Genomic DNA, 22,321 nt, shown 5'->3' with positions numbered 1-22,321 from the left:
TCTGTCTGCAGAGATACAGGCTTTTTATTTTTATTTCTACCCTATTTGTTGATGTGTGAAAGGACAGATAAGATGTTCTTTACAAGAGTCATAAAAATTGTTTCATTTCCAAAGCTCTTTTTCTTGCATGTCTGAATCTAACTCTCCCTACTATACCCGGAGGGAAAAGAAATTCATAGAATCATGGAATATCAGGGTTGGAAGGAACCTCAGGAGGTCATCTAGTCCAACCCCCTGCTCAAAGCAGGACCGATCCCCAATTAAATCATCCCAGCCAGGGCTTTGTCAAGCCTGACCTTAAAAACTTCTAAGGAAGGAGATTCCACCACCTCCCTAGGTAACGCATTCCAGTGTTTCACCACCCTCCTAGTGAAAAAGTTTTTCCTAATATCCAACCTAAACCTCCCCCACTGCAACTTGAGACCATTACTCCTTGTCCTGTCATCTGCTACCACTGAGGACAGTCTAGAGCCTTCCTCTTTGGAACCCCTTTCAGGTACTTGAAAGCAGCTATCAAATCCCCCCTCATTCTTCTCTTCCGTAGACTAAACATCCCCAGTTCCCTCAACCTCTCCTCAAAGCTCATGTGTTCCAGTCCCCTAATCATTTTTGTTGCCCTCCACTGGACTTTTTCCAATTTTTCCACATCCTTCTTGTAGTGTGGGGCCCAAAACTGGACACACTACTCCAGATGAGGCCTCACCAATGTCGAATAGAGGGGAACAATCACGTCCCTCGATCTGCTGGCAATGCCCCTACTTATACATCCCAAAATGCCTTCTTGGCAACAAGGGCACACTGTTGACTCATATCCAGCTTCTCGTCCACTGTAACCCCTAGGTCCTTTTCTGCAGAACTGCTGCCGAGCCATTCAGTCCCTAGTCTGTAGCGGTGCATGGGATTCTTCCGTCCTAAGTGCAGGACTCTGCACTTGTCTTTGTTGAACCTCATCAGTTTTCTTTTGGCCCAATCCTCTAAGTTGTCTAGGTCCCTCTGTATCCTATCCCTACCCTCCAGCATATCTACCTCTCCTCCCAGTTTAGTGTCATCTGCAAATTTGCTGAGGTTGCAATCCACACCATTCTCCAGATAATTTATGAAGATATTGAACAAAACCGGCCCCAGGACCGACCCCTGGGGCACTCCGCTTGATACCGGCTGCCTACTAGACATGGAGCCATTGATCACTACCCGTTAAGCCCGACAATCTAGCCAGCTTTCTATCCACCTTATAGTCCATTCATCCAGCCTATACTTCTTTAACTTGCTGGCAAGAATACAATTCCCTTGCGTACAAATGATAAAGGCACTATTAAATTTGGTGCACTGGTAACTCCGGCAAATAACAAAGATCTTGGAAATAGAGGAAATTGTCTGAGACATTGATGTAGCTGAAATTATAATAGTCAACTTTTAAATATGTGTCTACTGTACAGCTGCTTCAATCGGATAACTTAATTATGCTACAGTGCACTACTGTAATTTCATATCTGTTTAGATAGAATGGCCTTTGTTTCTCTGGGAATCTCTACCGTTTTAGTTGAATTTTGATCCCTTGGAGATATATGGAAGTCTTTCTCCTTAAAAGTGATAATCTCTTAAAAGTTGGTTTAATAAAGATCTAAGTAGAGGCATATTTATTTTCTTTCCTTGGATTCCTTTTGTCATTTGTCAGGTTTCAGAGTAGCAGCCGTGTTAGTCTGTATCCTCAAAAAGAAAAGGAGTACTTGTGGCACCTTAGAGACTAACCAATTTATTTGAGCATAAGCATTCGTGACTGAGCTGTAGCTCACGAAAGCTTATGCTCAAATAAATTTATCAGTCTCGAAGGTGCCACAAGTCCTCCTTTTCTTTTTGTCATTTGTATGATTTTAAAAAAGGATTGAATGCAAGTTCCACATTAAAAAACAGAAGATGCCTGTCCTAGAAATGATAAATGAAAAGGAAAGCTTGTTCATTTTGCCTATTACTAATAAATCCTAGATATATATGGTGAATTTTATTAAAAGCTTTCACATTGCAAACAGAAAATAAAGAGGAAAACATAACCATTTTAGATCTACATTCTTTCTTATACACTTTTAAGTGAATCAGATTAAATACCCGTTAGTAATATTTACAGGCAGGAGGTAAATTAACCAAATTAGATGGCTTTTTCTGCTCTTTAATTGAGCTGTAAGATCTAAGCAGTAGAGCCAATAGTTAATTGATTCAGCTGTAAAGATGTACCCATCATTGCTTAAATTATAAAGTGAGGTCCAATTACTTAATGAGCTCATATATTACAACTTTTCTTTCAAGTTAGTTAATTCAATAATTACAAAGAGCAACTGGACTCCTCGATAAGTGGTTCTTTCCACAGCCTAATACAATGAAGAGAGGATGAAGATTCAAAGAGTTACTTTTTTTGGCTTTTCAAAAGGCCCTTAGCATCACTTAGAGGTAGCAAATGTACACTCCATTTATTAAAGATCTTGTACCAAGATGATTGTGGTTTGTGGGTACTTAAAACTAATCATTGCAACTGTATTGGAGACAGGCATATCACTGTTTTGCAAGGGGAGGAAGAAGACAAAGGGAAGATGCTGTGTGTCATCTATTATTTGTCTACATATGGAGTTTCTCAGTTTAGCTTAATCCACACTAAGGTAAACAGGAATAAGTCTCTTTTATTCCAGAAAAGGTGTGTCCCCAAATGGAGTTATCCAGGAATAGCAATTGCACTTTAAATTCACATCCTACCTTAATCCAAATCAACTTTCAAATGTAGACAAGGTCTTAGATAATGCATATGTAGGTATAATATAGGCCCTGCTCCTGCAATCAGATTTGGGCATATGTTCGCACTGCCATGTAGCCCTGTTGACTTTAATAGGGCTTCATGCAGACGCAAAGTGCTGCCCACCTGGCTCTGATTGCTGAGCCAAAGCCATGGAGTTTAAGGCCAGATGGAACTATCAGATCATCTAGTCTGATCTCCTGTACATCACAGGCAGCCAACCACACTCCCACACCAGACCCAACAACCGAAATTAAATGAAACTATTACAGCCCGGGGAGACTAAACCACACTTGCTGTTTTCATTGGCTTGTGCAAGTAACCCAATAAAGGGCACTAAACAGTGATATCTCTCATATGGACCCAAATTTCAGTATTTAGTCAAAAAGCAGCTGCTTCCCAAATGTTTTCTCTAGACTGCTAATTGCACAGTTACAGAGAAATATAGACGGGTTTCAGAGTAGCAGTCGTGTTAGTCTGTATTTGCAAAAAGAAAAGGAGTACTTGTGGCATCTTAGACTAACCAATTTATTTGAGCATAAGCTTTCGTGAGCTACAGCTCACTTCATCACGAAAGCTTATGCTCAAATAAATTGGTTAGTCTCTAAGGTGCCACAAGTGCTCCTTTTCTTTTAGAGAAATATAGGTGTGTTATTTATTTAATGTGGAATTTCAGTGGGCCAGTGAACCCCCTACTCACAACTGTGTTCAGTTACTCACATGAACAATCCCAGTAAAGTCAACAGGACCACTAGTGTGAGTAATTGCTCAGCGGTATGAGCAAGGAGTTCACAATCTGTACCATTACAATATTCTTCAATTTAAGCAGTCGTGCAGACAATGCACTTAGCTGGATGAGAGGGAGGTCGCCAGGGATAGGGAAGTCCCTCTGTATGCTAACAAGACTTTACCATCTCTTTGTTCCAGTTAGAACTCCATGCAGCATGACTGATAGATGCCTGAGCGTGGCAGTAAACTTGGGGTTCAGTATTGCTCACGTTGTCTTAGCCTGAGCCTTGAGGACATCTCCTAACACTCAGTTACTTACCTAAGACAGAAAATGTGTTTATTTGCTGAACAGCTTTGTACTTGGAAGTATTCTTTTTTGTAAATATGGGAAACTACAAGTTCCATGTCGGGGGGAAAAAAATCACTGGCTCAAGGTGACAGGACAGCTGTAGTCTGTCCCTCCTGACACATTACCTTGTACCTCTTCAGGCTGCATTGTGTATTAGTTCAATCTTCTTCAAGCATGTCATCCCGAACCAGGTTCAACTTGCAGTTCAGAACAGGAAATCACACAAGCACTATAGAGCCAGGTACTTGTTGTCTGTCCTGCTATCATGCTAAAAATAAAAACACTATTACAACAACTACAAAAAATCCCCCCCACAGTTCTGTGATGGAAGTGGTAGACAACAGGCAATTTTAACTGGGGAAATTCAAGGGTTAGTAAAGGCTAATAAAGAAGTTATAGCTACAGAAACTACTCAGTGGTGTGTTATCATGCCTTTAAGTTTGCAGTGCTATATGACCAAATATCATGTTGAAGGTAGCACAGTATGGCCTTAATATTACTTACCATAAAACTTGCATCACTGCACAGATGACTGGTCTGATACAAATACATGAGCTGCACATTTGTCTTTGACAGCATACCTGGTAGGCACTGGTTCAGACTGAAAGTAGGAATTTTCAGTTCAAGGTGGCAGGGAGCACAGATCAATGTCGTCTTAGGCTCTCCTGAGTACTGTATTTTTAGAGAGAGACTGTGCAATAAGGGTCTGAGCCAAAGACCATGCCTTCAGATGGGACTCTTTCCATTACAGCAGTGAGCTTTGGATCAGGCCCTAAGTTTAACATCCTTAAGCACAGAAAACAATGCAGTTTTTAAATGACACTAAGCCATGTTAGAGATAAGGTGGGTGAGGTAACATGTTTTATTGGACCAACTTCTGTGGGTGGAAGAGACATGCTAGCAGCCAACTGCTTCCCGCAGCAGCGTGGGGCCATGGTATGCAGACAGCCTGCCTGAGCCCTGCTGCCCACCCTTAGCTCGGGACCCTAGGCTGCAGCCCCTAAAGCCCCACATTAATCCAGTCCTGCATAAGTGGGGGAAAGAAGGTGAGAGGCTACGTCTTCCTTGTGTTTTGAGTATCCATTTTTTTTTAGTAGTAATGCCCCATCGATTGCTATGATCACAGGGATAAGAACATACAGCTATTTTGATGAACCAATTAAAGAATCAAGGCCAGTATCCCTGGGTTTCATAAGAGATTAAGTATATCATTGTCTAGGCTAACATGGAAAAAGAGAACACCTCAAGTCATTCTGTACCTCTTGGGCCAATTGAATGGGGCCATTGTATGACAAGAAAGAAATCTGCTTTTTTCCTGTTAGAAGGGGGGTTACAACATGGGCCCTATTGGAAAGCATGAAACTGGGCAGAGTAAAATGGGAGCTACTCCTCTCCGCACAACCCATACAAAAAGAGATTGGGGGAGAAGCCCAAAAATCTTGAGGGGGAGGAAAATAACCCCTAGAATCTGAAGTAGCATTTCCTCGTTCTTAATTATTAAGGATCAGTGAACCTGTTCAATTAAAAAGAATTGGCTCATGCCATTTTACAGCAAAATTTGCTAGGGACAGATTTTCAAAGGTGCGCATATGCAACCGGTCCTTATATTTCCATGCATGTGGGTGGCCAAATGCCCAATTTTTGAATGCACAAATTGTTGTGCACGCTGCACTTTAAAAACCTGACTTACGTTGTTGGTTTTTTTTTCATTTGTGTTCGTTTTAAAGTGCCTCGGCATTGCCCAGTTCCACCTGCAAGTCTCTGCCAAATTACCCTTAGAGAGGCTATTGTGGTGATGTTTTCTGACCTGGCTTGGAAACAGAAGTCTCTCAGAAGTTCTGAGAAATTTTCAATCCAGTTTTCTAGAGCATAAGGGTTGAGATAAGCTTTTGAGCTCCTGGGTGCTTGTCCGCACTAGCCCATCAAAACTCTGGATGTTTGTCCATCAGTATTAAGTCTGTTGTACATCACTGTCCAAGTCACAAAATCCTAACCAATGATAGGAGAACCTGAAAAGATTCAGATACTTAACCATAACCGCTCTGATCTGGACATCTTTTGAGACCAGTCGTCGTCAGAAAAGTCTCAGTAACTTTTGTAAAGCACCTTGAAACCAGGGAAAATCTCTCCTGCTCTTGTTGATCACACCCCCCCAAAACTCAGCCTAGAGTCACCAGAAGTTTCTCTGAGATTCATAAGATTTTGATATGTTATTTGCTATTGAATAAACTTGTGGTTTCAGGTGGAAACCAGATAATCTGTTCTCTTGCATGGAGATTTTAAGTTTGTTTGAACATAAGACTCAAGGTGAAACTTGGTAGATTTAAACCTACAGGAAGTAACATTTTCCCCAATAAATACCCTGCCAAGGGAAATAACTAACTCACACAAAGCTCTTCCTGAGAGCCTTCATGCTGCAATATATGTTCAGAAGGATTGAGATGAGTTTTGGACCTTAGTGGCAACCATATCACTAAATCCCCTTAGAGAACTTTGACATCTGTCCCCATTATGTCTTCTATCACCAAGTGGAACACAAAGTTAGTTTTCTAAATCGTTATGGCACACAAATGTGCAACCACACAGTAGTATTTTGTAGTCAGAGTGGGTGACCAAAAAGGCTAAGTGCACAGTCTCTCTCTCAGAGCGTATATTGTGATACAGCCAATGTAAAAAACAAACAAACAAAACAAACCCCTATTCTTCCAGCAAAACTTTGAGAGGGGCTGGAAGACTTTTGTAATCAGACTTTTAAAATACAAGGAAAACGATCTTGCAGATGTAGTAATCGCACAGTTTAACCTTTAAGATCAACCTGATTGAGTATATTCTATGTTCCTTGCATAAATGCTGTGATTTAGCAAAGCCTAAAGAGAATTTTGCAACTGTTGGTGGGCGCCTACAGAATAAAAATGTAAAAGAAGCTGAATTAAGCTGGGATTTTCAAGGTGCCACACGTACTCCTCGTTCTTTTTGCTGATACAGACTAACATGGCTACCACTCTGAAACCTGTCACATCATCTTGTGCCAGCAGGAAAAAATATAAATGGCCCCCTCTCAGAACGTTTGCTAGGAATGCGTGAAGCATAATGGCAAATCGTTTGAGACTACGGCGCTTAGACAAAAATAAAATCTCAAGTACCGTCTATTATATGCGACCCCGCTCCCCCCAAAAACGGTGAGATTAAATAGTTAACATTGTTTATAAGTCCCAAAGTTTAATTTTCCATCCAGAGAAGAAAGGAGAGACAGTCTGCTGCAGGAGAAACCTTCATGGTGGCCCAGTTACCAGGAGCCTGATGATAACTTGAGGGGAAAAAGAGAAGACTCTGAGGCCATGAGAGGACTGGAACCCTGCTGGGCTGAAGTGAACAAGCTGAGTCATCAGGGGACTGTCCCTGCTACCAGGGCCGGCTCCAGGCACAAGCTTTCCAAGCCGGTGCTTGGGGCAGCGTTCGGAATGGGGCGGCAGGCCGTGTCCCGCGGCGGCTTTTGGGCTGCAGCTCCGCCGCTGTTCCCGGCAATTTGGCTGCAGCTCCGCCGATGCTGCGGCAGCGGCAATTCGGCGGCAGCTGCTTGGGGCGGCGAAGTGGGTAGTGAGATGGAGAACACATCAGCACCACTGACCACATGCTGCGGGTAAGATTTACTTTTCCTCAGGCCTGTGATTAACATCAGCATTCTAAACTAAATTCGGCAATTATATTTTTTTTTCAGAACTGATTGAGAATTTCCTTTAAGCATTTACTTAAGCACTAGTAAATTCAATGATCATCCTTAATTCGTCAGTCCCTTCCAATTCTGACTTCTTTTTTTAACGGTGAAAAAATATCTACAGTAGCTCTAAACTACCACACAGGTAGCACCAAGGGGCTATAATACAGCTGAAAATGCCTCGCATAGAATTCGACTGTTGTTGGAAACTTGCTGCTGGCACAGCTGTGCTGCTGCCTGGTTCCTCCATTTGGCAGTGCTTGGGTAATGCCCTCCACCAGAGTCACAATTTAGTTTCCCAGCAGCGGCTCCACGTTTCAAGGGATGCAGGGCCAGCCCGGGAATCAAGGACTGGTAGTGGCTCCTTCATATACTCCACCCTCCTCCACTGACTTGAGGAGGGCTGAGGAGAGAATCCGGCCACATCTTTTTTGGTGAGGACTTTCTACATTCTAGCTTTTTGTCTCTGTAAACTATGTATGGTGTTAAATTTAGCAGCACCCACATAATATACATTTTCTTCTCAGCCAACGAATGGGGACAAGGCAGTTTTCTGAGGCTATGGGTGTATTTACGCTTCAGCCGCGACAATGGCACAGCTGTGGTCCTGCAGTTATGCCACTCTAGTACCATAGAGTGGTGCTTTCTACATAAATGGAAGGGTTTTTTGCCACTGATGTAGTTAATCCACCTCTCCAAGAAGTGGTAGCTATTTCTCCTACCGCCCTAGCCACGCCTACACGGTGGGGTAGATCAACCTAACGATATTGCACAGGGTGCAAACATTTTCACGGCTCTGAATAATGTAACTAGGTCAATCTAAATTTTAAGATACCTACACTACAAAGCCTATGTTGGCACAGCTATGTCAGCATAGCCCCCTAGTGTAGATGCAGCTTATACTGCCAGAAGGAGTTTTTCTGTCAGTGTAGAACACCACCTCCCTGAACAACATTAGCTATGATACCAGAATCACTCTTCTGCTGGCATAGCTGTGTCTACTTGCGGGAAGGGGGTTCGTGAGCTGTGTTGGTCGGTGTGTGATTTTTTTCACACCGCGACTGACATATCTATGCCAGTATAAAGTGTCCGTGTATACCAAGCCTAAATCTCAACACAACACAAGACACAAATATAGGCAGCATGGATGTACTTGAGACCAAATCAGGGATCAAAGCAGATAAGCACAAAGCTACCTTTAGCTGCAAATACAGGTGTATGTCCTCTGAGTGTCCCAAAACACCCTCAGGAAATAGGAGAGGCCTGGATGATGGAGACTGCACCAGTCAGTGCTAAGGGAGAGAACCTGCTCATAAATGAATAGCGTGACAAGGAAGCAGAAGGAACAACAGTGCCAGCCAGGGCCACCTGGGAGATGGGAATAGTCCATGCTAAGGGAGGGTGCTTGTTTTAAACAAAACCTAATGACTTTTTCAAATAGATGGAATCCACAGGCTTTATTCCTTGTAATAAGAATAATTCCATTGCAAACGAGCCAATTGTAGCTCTGTTGTAAGTGTTCAGACCCATAATGCCCTTGCTGCCTCTTAGAGGTGGCTCACATTCAGCCAGGCTTTCCTTCCAGATGCCCATACATCTATCTATTTTACACAGTTAACTATTATGGCAGATATGGCCATTTTTAGGTTAGTCATTGGGCAATATAGAGAAAACAGCTGCAGTCATTGCTATCACTTTGTCATGGGGGCTGGGGACAAGGGGGAGGGGATGGACATGCCTATTAAGCATATCCAGAATTTGTTTTTTAAACAACCTTTTCTTTCTTGCAGTATTTCCTGTCTACTTATACCACAGGGCCTGTCATCGAACAACTATTAATTGCAAAAATGCAGGTGAACTCTGTGACGTTACACCCCATATTCTGCATAGAAATATGGTTCTGATATGAATATAGTATAGCTAAGACTAACTTGAAGGGGAAAGGAGTCCAGGAGAGCTGGCTGTATTTCAAGGAATCCCTGTTGAGGTTACAGGGACAAACCATCCCGATGAGTCGAAAGAATAGTAAATATGGCAGGCGACCAGCTTGGCTTAATAGTGAAATCCTAGCGGACCTTAAACATAAAAAAGAAGCTTACAAGAAGTGGAAGGTTGGACATATGACCAGGGAAGAGTATAAAAATATTGCTCGGGCATGTAGGAATGATATCAGGAGGGCCAAATCGCACCTGGAGCTGCAGCTAGCAAGAGATGTCAAGAGTAACAAGAAGAGTTTCTTCAGGTATGTTGGCAACAAGAAGAAAGCCAAGGAAAGTGTGGGCCCCTTACTGAATGAGGGAGGCAACCTAGTGACAGAGGATGTGGAAAAAGCTAATGTACTCAATGCTTTTTTTGCCTTTGTCTTCACTAATAAGGTCAGCTCCCAGACTGCTGCGCTGGGCATCACAAAATGGGGAAGAGATGGCCAGCCCTCTGTGGAGATAGAGGTGGTTAGGGACTATTTAGAAAAGCTGGATGTGCACAAGTCCATGGGGCCGGACGAGTTGCATCCGAGAGTGCTGAAGGAATTGGCGGCTGTGATTGCAGAGCCATTGGCCATTATCTTTGAAAACTCGTGGCGAACCGGGGAAGTCCCGGATGACTGGAAAAAGGCTAATGTAGTGCCCATCTTTAAAAAAGGGAAGAAGGAGGATCCTGGGAACTACAGGCCAGTCAGCCTCACCTCAGTCCCTGGAAAAATCATGGAGCAGGTCCTCAAAGAATCAATCCTGAAGCACTTGCATGAGAGGAAAGTGATCAGGAACAGCCAGCATGGATTCACCAAGGGAAGGTCATGCCTGACTAATCTAATCGCCTTTTATGATGAGATTACTGGTTCTGTGGATGAAGGGAAAGCAGTGGATGTATTGTTTCTTGACTTTAGCAAAGCTTTTGACACGGTCTCCCACAGTATTCTTATCAGCAAGTTAAGGAAGTATGGGCTGGATGAATGCACTATAAGGTGGGTAGAAAGCTGGCTAGATTGTCGGGCTCAACGGGTAGTGATCAATGGCTCCATGTCTAGTTGGCAGCTGGTATCAAGTGGAGTGCCCCAAGGGTCGGTCCTGGGGCCGGTTTTGTTCAATATCTTCATAAATGATCTGGAGGATGGTGTGGATTGCACTCTCAGCAAATTTGCGGATGATACTAAACTGGGAGGAGTGGTAGATACGCTGGAGGGGAGGGATAGGATACAGAAGGACCTAGACAAATTGAAGGATTGGGCCAAAAGAAATCTGATGAGGTTCAATAAGGATAAGTGCAGGGTCCTGCACTTAGGACGGAAGAACTCAATGCACAGCTACAGACTAGGGACCGAATGGCTAGGCAGCAGTTCTGCGGAAAAGGACCTAGGGGTGACAGTGGACGAGAAGCTGGATATGAGTCAGCAGTGTGCCCTTGTTGCCAAGAAGGCCAATGGCATTTTGGGATGTATAAGTAGGGGCATAGCGAGCAGATCGAGGGACGTGATCGTTCCCCTGTATTCGACATTGGTGAGGCCTCATCTGGAGTACTGTGTCCAGTTTTGGGCCCCACACTACAAGAAGGATGTGGATAAATTGGAGAGAGTCCAGCGAAGGGCAACAAAAATGATTAGGGGTCTAGAACACATGAGTTATGAGGAGAGGCTGAGGGAGCTGGGATTGTTTAGCCTGCAGAAGAGAAGAATGAGGGGGGATTTGATAGCTGCTTTCAACTACCTGAAAGGGGGTTCCAAAGAGGATGGCTCTAGACTGTTCTCAATGGTAGCAGATGACAGAACGAGGAGTAATGGTCTCAAGTTGCAGTGGGGGAGGTTTAGATTGGATATTCGGAAAAACTTTTTCACTAAGAGGGTGGTGAAACACTGGAATGCATTACCTAGGGAGGTGGTAGAATCTCCTTCCTTAGAGGTTTTTAAGGTCAGGCTTGACAAAGCCCTGGCTGGGATGATTTAACTGGGAATTGGTCCTGCTTCGAGCAGGGGGTTGGACTAGATGACCTTCAGGGGTCCCTTCCAACCCTGATATTCTATGATTCTAAGATATACTTTATGCAAGATGGATTTTGTAAGATATCATTGGAAAGGTTATAATTTACTGAATGCGTGTATCCAATTTGTATGCATGTATTGTATCTAAAGCTGGGAATATTGACCATGTCTCTGTATTTCAAATGTGCTACGTTGGATGAGGCCAGACAATGTTAGTCGATTATTGAAGAAATGCACACAAGCATAAGGATCACCCCAGGAACTGTGTGCAATAGACACCTCTCAGAGATAGCTCTACACAATGGGAACTGTTTGACTCAGGTCACAGCAAAAAAGCTTTCCAGCAAGTGGGGGGAAGATATAAAAGAGGGACAATGAGAACATGAGTGCTCCTCACTCTTCCTAGAACAACACACCTGAAATCACCTGAGGAACAAAGACTGACTTGTGGGAAGTGATGGTCCCAGGCTGGAAGGATTTTTAGTGTGTATAAAAAAACAAACAAAAAAAACCCAAACAAACAAACAAAACCTGTGCCTTAAGAATCTGCCAGGCTGTTTATCATTCAGAGTGAGAATTTGCTAATTTGTATCCTACCTGTCTAGTGTGATAAGCTCAGTTTGTGGCTTTTGTTTATTTACTAAGGTAGACTGCTTTGTTCTGCTTGCTATTCCTTTAACCACTTAAAATCTACCTTTTGTAGTTAATACACTTATTTTGTTTATTATTAAACCCAGTTTATGTAATTTCTAACGGGGGGCAAGAAGTTGTGCACATCTCTCTTCACATTGAGGAAGAGGGCAGATTTTTATGAGCTTGTGCTGTGCAGATATTTCTATACAGTGCAAGACAGTATTATTTTGGGTTTATCTCCCAAAAGGGGTGTACACCTGAGTGCTGGGGGAGTCCTATCACACAGAGCTGACTTCAGTCTGTGTCTACAGTGAGGTGTGGCCCTACCTGTGTGTGTGTGCTGCAAGAGGCCGGAGAGCCTAATTCAGCAAAACAGGGAGAGTGAACCCAGGCTGATTGAGCAGGGGAGGCTCAGTGAAATCCCAGTACATCAGGTGGCCTCTCAGAAGGGGCAAACAACCAATCACAAACTCTACTCTTTCTGAGTAACCACTACATTATTCATGGTGAGTCAGTTTCTTAAGCAGCATGACATGTGTCTTTATTCTGGTCTCTGTAGCCATTTCAAGTCAAGTGCAAAGCATCCACTGCACAAGTTAACTTCTTCTCTTGTTCTTTTTCCTACCTCTCTACTTCTCAGTGTCAACAATAGGCAGTTTGAAAAAAGATGTCTTGGTTTTCCAATGCAAAAAACTTCTGTATCAACCTGGCTCCACCATGCCCGTCTCACCTATTGATCTGCAGTATAAGTAGTTCAATCATTTTGTCATGTTACTGATCCAGTTTAGGTGTCAATCTCATTATTATTTGCATTGCAATAGTGCCTTGGAGTCCAAGACAAAAATGAGGACCCTATTGCCTAGCACAAATACAGATCACTAATCCACAGATTCTTTCTTCCCTCTCTTTCCCAGAGCTGGTATTTTCTTAGGGTCAAATCCTGATCTCATTTATGTAGGTGTAAATCCACTGCAGTTAACAGAAGCTCCAGATTTACATCTCTGTACACAATAGTAGAATTTGGTGCTTGATGTCAAAGTCCTTGTGGGTAAAAATAAGCAGGTACAGTGTGATGGTGTATTCCCTCCTCTTCAAGCAAGTGGGCAGAGAGTGGATGCAGTCAAGCATCTTCTTGCTGGTTAGGGCAGCTGAGCTGATGGAAGAGGGAGGTGTTATAATTTACAGCTGGTGTAAGCCAGGAAGAAATTACTGTCTCCAGAAGCAAAGAGGAAGCAGAGGAGGTATTCTAACTCCAGGGGTGTTCCTATGTCAAAGTGCATCCAAGAACTACTCCTGGAGTAGAGCAGTTTATATATCACCTTTAGATCTGGGTTGTCCCCTTCTAGCCCTTAGGGTGACTCTGTCATATGACACTTTCCTAGTGCATGCTCAGCATTAATTGCAATTCCCCCATTAAAGTGGTTTGCATTCAAGTTTCTGAGATCTTACTGTTGGCTTTTCAGGTTTCAGTCCTTGAAACTTTCTGAAGAAACCATCTCTTGTCTTTGGGTCAGTTCCTGATTTGGGGCATGTCCTCTCCTGTCTGTAAAAAAAGTTCCTCTCATCCTCTGATTCTATTTGTGTGTAGGCACGTGCCAAGAAACAAGCATAATGCCCCCAAACAGACACAGGAACATTTGGTAAATGTAGTATTAATATTTACCTTTACTCTGAAACCAGCTCAAAACATATTCCATTCCTCAAAGGGAGGAATAACTTAGTCCATCAGGGTGGCTTACACAGCTGTACATTTACTAACATATTGTCAGGCTCTGCGAGGTTTTGAACCCAGCTCCATGGGATTGTGCTACTTATCACTTTCTGTTTCTCCACCCAGCAGTTCACAAACAGTAGCTGGGACTGGGATCCATGAAACCTAACCGGCGGCTCAAGTCCTGCCCCTACACTCTGACTGGCAGAGTTCCAAGGCTCCTGACTGGGCTGAAGCCCCTATTTAAGTCAGAAGAGGAAACTGGAAATAATTTGTATGATTGGGTTTCACCATGTTGTGGACAGCTGGTGTGGTGTTTACCTGCCTTCTGATCCTGTTTTCCAGTCCTGCTACCTGAATCTAACCACCTTGAATCCTGAATCTTGGTAACTGATTCTTGATACCTGCACTCTGATTTGTCTGTCCATTGTGATCTTCTGGTGTTCCAATCTGGCCTGGTTCCTGGTAAATGTCATCTTAGTCTGTGCCTGATGCTAACCCCTTGGTCAGGCTGCCCATACCCTGGCCCCTTTGCTGCACCTCAGCTGCTCTCTTCCTACTCTAATTCGTGAAGGAGCTGCTGAGTGGTCACACCCTGATATTTTGCATAAGGTACATTCCAGTCAGCCCATTCCACACCTTTGCTGTGCTTTCACTGCTGGACATGCTTATGTTGGTGAATGACTAAATGCTGCACCAGATAGAATAATGTTGCAAGTCTGAACGTTGCCAGATGTGGAAGAAGAACATTAACCAACTGCTTCTGTTAAAATGCATAGGATTGGCCATTTTAACTGTTAAGTTTATAGGGCAACATATTTTAAATTTAAAAAGAAAAGGAGTACTTGTGGCACCTTAGAGACTAACCAATTTATTTGAGCATAAGCTTTCGTGAGCTACAGCTCACTTCATCGGATGCATACTGTGGAAAGTACGGAAGATCTTTTTATACACACAAATCATGAAAAAATGGGTGTTTACCACTACAAAAGGTTTTCTCTCCCCCCACCCCACTCTCCTGCTGGTAATAGCTTATCTAAAGTGATCACTCTCCTTACAATGTGTATGATGATCAAGGTGGGCCATTTCCAGCACAAATCCAGGGTTTATCAAGAACGTCTAGGGGGCTGGGAAAAAACAAGGTCGGGGGAGGGGGTTAGGAAAAAACAAGACGTTCTTGTTAAACCCTGGATTTGTTCTGGAAATGGCCCACCTTGATTATCATACACATTGTAAGGAGAGTGATCACTTTAGATAAGCTATTCCAAGAGGAGAGTGGGTTTGTGGGGGGTGGTGAGAAAACCTGGATTCGTGCTGGAAATGGCCCACCTTGATTATCATACACATTGTAAGGAGAGTGATCATTTTAGATAAGCTATTACCAACAGGAGAGTGGGGGGGGGGAGAGAAAATCTTTTGTAGTGGTAAACACCCATTTTTTCATGGTTTGAATGTATAAAAAGATCTTCTGTACTTTCCACAGTATGCATCCGATGAAGTGAGCCATAGCTCACGAAAGCTCATGCTCAAATAAATTGGTTAGTCTCTAAGGTGCCACAAGTCCTCCTTTTCTTTTTGCGAATACAGACTAACACGGCTGCTACTCTGAAACCTGTCATATTTTAAATGTAGAACTTTAAATCCTGCAGCACAATGCTGCAGCAACTAGTGGATTATGTGGCTTCAGAAAGTCAGGAAACAGATGGTTCTTGCTCTCGTTATCCCCAATATTTACAGTTTAAAACTTCAATTTTCAGCACATTGTGTCTTCTTAACACTTGCATGGCTTAAGCAGGAAATCATATATCATGGCCAGTGTTGATGGACCAAAATCATTAGCAACATACACATGAAATTAGCAAGCATATTCAGCTCATCTGCCAGCTCCTTTTCACCATTTCATTCACCAACATCTTGCCTCTGTTTTAGAAGCAATTTGGGTGGAGCTACTAGATTCTGAGCCCATTTCTAAACCTGATAATACATCACAGGGATTTGGTGAATCAACCAGAATAGTTTAACAAGGTCATTGACACAGTTACTGAAGGTTCTAAGTATATAAAGCATTTCTCAAGACACAACCTCTCTGTCAAACATCAGGAAGATGGTAATGGGGACCTTTGCTGTAGTGGTGTCTTACTCTGCTTGCATAGTGTCAGCAAAGCTGTGGGAGCAGAGAATGTGTTGGGAGAAAGTGTCCTGTTTGTGCAAGGCTTTTCCACTAGATATTCAGAATAGCAGCCATGTTAGTCTGTATCAGCAAAAAGAATGGGGAGTACTTGAGGCACCTTAGAGACTAACAAATTTATTTGAGCATAAGCTTTCGTGGGCTAAAACCCACTTCATCAGATGCATGCAGTGGAAAATAAAATCTATGCAGTTACATAAATTCAAAGGATACATGCGTATTGACATGGTCACTTTAATTTTCCTACGATGATCAAGCCAACCATCATATCTCTACCATTCTGTGCTGATGTGCCAGGCCCTTGGTAATAAGCTTTTAGGCAGGATTTATCTTTGTGAAGACTTTCATGATAAAGACTTGAAGTTTTTCCTCTTTAGCCATGACAATTTGAAGCAAAAATATGCTGAAAAAATACATCGAATTTCTTGTGAAATTGGTGCCTTTAAGATACTTTTCGGCATTGCGTAATCTGAGTTGCCCAGGGCTAGTAAGAAGCTTTCCAGTGCAAGTAGGGCCAATGTCATCAATTCTACAGAATCTGACTTTCTATATATATTATAATTTTTCTACTTTTTGTGACTATCTATATAACTTTAACGTGAACTGCATATATCCAAAGCTACAGCTGCGTATGGTGCATAAGCATGTGGTTGCTGTTACGCTGCCAGGCCTGTAGGTGGAACTCTCTTCACTCTGTCTTTGTTCAGCAACATATCACGTAGCGGTTGCATGGACTCCTGCTGAATCCTCTGAAATCCTCCTATGTTGGGCTCCTAGGGAGAATGGGAATCAGTGACTCCTCTTAGCTCTACCTACCCTGCATTGTGCCTGTTCCCTTCTCTCCCTGCTCACTGAGTGCCGGAGTACTTCTGCCCTGGCAATCACTCAGTTCCTAGTTGTTTCAGAATGTGGCATGAGATGAACCAGATCTAGATTTAGTCTATTGTAGGGGAAACTGCAACTGTCATCATCCACAGTTAATGGGGGAGGGATGGGGAGGCAGTTGACAGCCATGGATGCTGTTTGTTCTCTATATGACCAACTTCAGACACAATAGCCACATTTGAAACAGGATGACAAAAGAAACAATGCATCCAGTTTTCCCCTTTGAAAGAATGCTGCCAGTGGACCTTGGTGTCTGGGTGAGGGTAAAACGAGATGGTCAAAGGTGGCACAACACTTGTCATGGTGCAAGACAAAGGCAAGACTCGTGTGTCTGCCATTGTCAAGACAAACACAGGCATATTCAGGAGGAATGATATACTTCGAATTTATCTCCCAGCTAACATATTCAGCAATTCACCTTTCCAAATTGCATTGTTCAGAGATAAGTACAGGGCGGTGATCCAGAAGAACTCTGTTCTAACTAAAAGAAAAGGAGTACTTGTGGCACCTTAGAGACTAACCAATTTATTTGAGCATAAGCTTTCGTGAGCTACAGCTCACTTCATCGGATGCATACTGTGGAAAGTGTAGAAGATCTTTTTATACACACACAAAGCATGAAAAAATACCTCCTCCCACCCCACTCTCCTGCTGGTAATAGCTTATCTAAAGTGATCACTCTCCTTACAATGTGTATGATAATCAAGGTGGGCCATTTCCAGCACAAATCCAGGGTTTAACAAGAACGTCTGAGGAGGGGGGGGGTAGGAAAAAACAAGGGGAAATAGGTTACCTTGCATAATGACTTAGCCATTCCCAGTCTCTATTCAAGCCTAAGTTAATTGTATCCAATTTGCAAATGAATTCCCATTCAACAGTTTCTCGCTGGAGTCTGGATTTGAAGTTTTTTTGTTGTAATATAGCAACTTTCATATCTGTAATCGCGTGACCAGAGAGATTGAAGTGTTCTCCGACTGGTTTATGAATGTTATAATTCTTGACATCTGATTTGTGTCCATTTATTCTTTTACGTAGAGACTGTCCAGTTTGACCAATATACATGGCAGGGGGGCATTGCTGGCACATGATGGCATATATCACATTGGTGGATGTGCAGGTGAACAAGCCTCTGATAGTGTGGCTGATGTTATTAGGTCCTGTGATGGTGTCCCCTGAATAGATATGTGGGCACAGTTGGCAACGGGCTTTGTTGCAAGGATAGGTTCTTGGGTTAGTGGTTCTGTTGTGTGGTATGTGGTTGCTGGTGAGTATTTGCTTCAGGTTGGGGGGCTGTCTGTAGGCAAGGACTGGCCTGTCTCCCAAGATTTGTGAGAGTGTTGGATCATCCTTCAGGATAGGTTGTAGATCCTTAATAATGTGTTGGAGGGGTTTTAGTTGGGGGCTGAAGGTGACGGCTAGTGGCGTTCTGTTATTTTCTTTGTTAGGCCTGTCCTGTAGTAGGTGACTTCTGGGAACTCTTCTGGCTCTGTCAATCTGTTTCTTCACTTCTGCAGGTGGGTACTGTAGTTGCAACAATGCTTGATAGAGATCTTGTAGGTGTTTGTCTCTGTCTGAGGGGTTGGAGCAAATGCGGTTGTATCACAGAGCTTGGCTGTAGACGATGGATCGTGTGGTGTGGTCAGGGTGAAAGCTGGAGGCATGTAGGTAGGAATAGCGGTCAGTAGGTTTCCGGTATAGGGTGGTGTTTATGTGACCATCATTTATTAGCACTGTAGTGTCCAGGAAGTGGATCTCTTGTGCGGACTGGACCAGGCTGAGGTTGATGGTGGGATGGAAATTGTTGAAATCATGGTGGAATTCCTCAAGGGCTTCTTTTCCATGGGTCCTAACTTGTACAGATACAGACAGACATCATCTTCCCTTCCAAATGCAAACAGATGGACTTCGTACCAAAAGGACTGAAGGTAAAAAATCCATTACAATCTACATACCACACAGACTATGCTGACAGCTTGTGCCACACGCTCTCAAAGAAACTGCGGAATCACCTGATCAACATCCTCTACAGCAAACAGGGAAAGATTAAGAATGAGCTCTCAAAAATGGATACTCTCATAAAAAACCAACCTTCCACACAAACTTCCTCATGGCTGGACTTTACTAAAACTAGACAAGCCATTTACAACACACACTTTGCTTCTCTACAAAAGAAAAAGGACACTAAACTTTCTAAACTATTACATGCCACAAGGGACCACAGCAATGGTTCCCTCAACCCACCTCAACCGTGAATTCTGCCACGCCTAGCTGTGATTATTAGTTACCTGTTTACTTGTAGATTCTTATAGAACCCAACAACAAATTATTCTTAAATTATCTCTTCTTCACTTAACCCTCTCTAAATTGAAACTTACTTTTTTTTTTTTTGGTCACACGGGTTTCAAGGAAGATCCAAAACCATTTTCCAAGAAAAGTCTATTTAATCCTCTTTCTAGCAGGACAAAGTCTACCATGTAACCCACTGGTCCGTGCATATTACAGGTGCCCTTATGTGCCTGGTCCACAGAGGGTATGAGCCTGTTACAGTCCCATCTCAATCGTACTTTAGCTCATCCTGTAAAAGCATAAGCTTTTAGTTCTGGAGGTTCCCAGTTTGAGATCTGGTGACTGCCAAGATAGCAGCCCTCATACCAACATTTATCCGAAATCAGCAATCCTGCCTTTGGAAAGTAATTCTTGTAAACTTATATCATGTACTCTAATCCCTTTAGGGCTTTCAGAAAGCCTTGTGGTGGTCAGGTGGTCCATTGTCCCACTGAGAACTGGGAATTCTTGTGTCTCACACAGTGCGCTCTGGAACTCTCTTGGCTGCTAGACAGCATGTACTTTCCCCACCGCATGCTCTGTGATTTGCTGTGTTCTTTATCTAACCTGGTAAGGCAAGCATTGCTGGGGATACTAGCTTCACCCAGTTCATGTGCTTTCTGGGTATAAGGACTACTTGTACCCGGCTCCTGCATGGGGGAAGACACAATCTGGCCTTCAGCACTTTCGTCTTTTGAAGCTATTAATGTCCCTGTTACTGATCTCTAGAGGACAACTAAATTATCAAGGCCACTTCTACAGAAGTAACTGGTGAGGAGTCCAGGCCCTCACACTCAGGGGTAACTAAGCAACAGGAAAGAGCCAGCTTCCCACAATGCTGGCTAAAGTCCATAAACCTTTTGTGAGGATTGATGCTTTTCATTATTCACAATTTCCCACTGTTCAGTGGAAGACGCCATAAAATCAGCAGCCTCCACCCAAAGCAAAACTTATGAATGCAAACCTAAGCGAACTGGAACTACAGCACATTTTGCATGACACTCCCCTTCCCCAAATGAAACAACTAAGGGATGAAACTTTTCAAGTTACCTAATGACAACTTATTTGTACTGCAGATTACATCCATTTCACTTTAGGACCCTAACACAAATTCAGACTGAACTGGATTATAGATATTGGTAATATTCTAGGAAAGGTATCTTTCTTTACTGCTCTGGGGTCTGACAACAATGACTGAAGTATCAGGTGAGTGGAAAGGAAGAGATTGTCAAAAAAAAGTTTAGCAACACCATGTCCTGGATACTCCATGAACAGAGGGCCAGTTCCTCAGGCTGCATCCTGTATATTGACTTGTATGGAACTACTCCAGTCTGATTTGTGGAGTTCTGTTAAAGTCTGCCTTGCAGAGAGATGTTGCTATGGATAGCATGTTACTGCAGGAAGTGATCTCTCTCTAACCAAAGGACTGGACAATCCTGAGAGCTAGACAGCAATGTGGGATGTATTTTTACATTCCTCCTGCACAGCTTTTGAGATGTCACTATATGTAGTCCAAGGCCTCGGAGCTAATGGAGCAAGCTTTTCAAGAACACACAATATTTTACTGCACTGCAGAGCCCTGTCAATGGTTTTCCAGTTAATTTAAAATTAATCTTAATATTGCTTTCACTGTTCTCATGGAAAACATGTTGTAGTTAGTGAGCCTCATGCCTAATTACTTCACAATTATATTTTCTAAGGTGATATATTAATATGTATTATAGTGTCTTTTGTTCTCACTGCTGTAGTTAAGGGTCTGTCAGGGTTTCCTTTATGAACCCATAATTACAGGGATTTATAACTTTTTCTTAACCATAAAAATTTGCTTCAGACTTCATAACAAGGTCCCAAGCCTAGAGCAATTTGTTGGCAAAAACTCACAAATACCCTGTTTTTCTGCCTCTGAGTTATTTTGAAGCAGAAATTAAATTTTTTCGCATGCATTTTTGCAAGTCATACATAGCTCTTACATCCAAATGTGGCAGGATATTAATCCCTGTTGACTCACTGATGTTTCCAAAATAAAATCTTTGTTGCTGAAAATAGCTGCAACCTCTACCCTGAAAAAATAGTTATTTTTAGGTTTAATTTCATTATCTTTGTTCTCCTTGAAGCATGCTAAGCAAATAATACAACTTTCCCCACAGACATGTATGTTTTAATACTGTGTAATGAGAAAACAACAATCAGAAAATCCTATCCAAAACCCTTCATAAAAGAGCCTGATCCAAAACCTATTGATGTCAATGGGAGTATATTTACTTCACTGGGCATTGGATCAAACTCACAGCTGCTCTTTATTGCTGTCATTTTAGCTAGTGCTGACTGATTAAACTAAACAAGGTCGGTAAAACCTATTATGTAAAATAACAGTTTCCAATTAAACCTTGTTGCCAACAGCTCACTATCACCATCATATAATTATTATTTTCAATTTGTGATAGTTACTTTCTTCCCCCTTCAATTTCCTTGTCTTTATTTCTATATGTCCCTGGCACACCATGATTAAAAACTGGAATTCTGCAGAGCTCTCTAGACTAAGCCATACGCATATGAAACCTTTATTCCCCACACTTCTTTAGTTACCGCTACTTGTTTAAAATTAATGGGGCTGTGATTCTCTGACTGTGCCCCCCCCCCCCATTTAAAATTTAACAGTTCTCTGTTTGATATGTGAATAACAGGGAAAAACCTACACATGCAAATCACTTACACGTTGAAGCAAATAAATGACAATTCTCAATGCAAATAAACACTTCAGATGTAATGCACTTGTTTAGCCCAAATAAACATTGCTTGTGAACTTTTCAAGCAACCTCCAGGATGCTCTTCTGCAAGCAGTGATAGTCAACGAACATAGTTTGAAATACTGTCCTGCTGGATCCAAGTGCATGGAGCTCACAGACACACCATAATGAAAATACAATTTCTGATGGGGTCAGATTAAGCTACAGGTACTTACAATGATGATACCTACCTCTCTGATAGCGCTTTTAATCAGTAGATCTTAAAGCATTTTACAGAGGAGATCAGT

Source organism: Lepidochelys kempii, chromosome 5 (genome assembly GCF_965140285.1).
Source record: "Lepidochelys kempii isolate rLepKem1 chromosome 5, rLepKem1.hap1, whole genome shotgun sequence".
Taxonomy (NCBI): domain Eukaryota; kingdom Metazoa; phylum Chordata; order Testudines; family Cheloniidae; genus Lepidochelys; species Lepidochelys kempii.
This window is presented reverse-complemented; position numbering follows the sequence as displayed.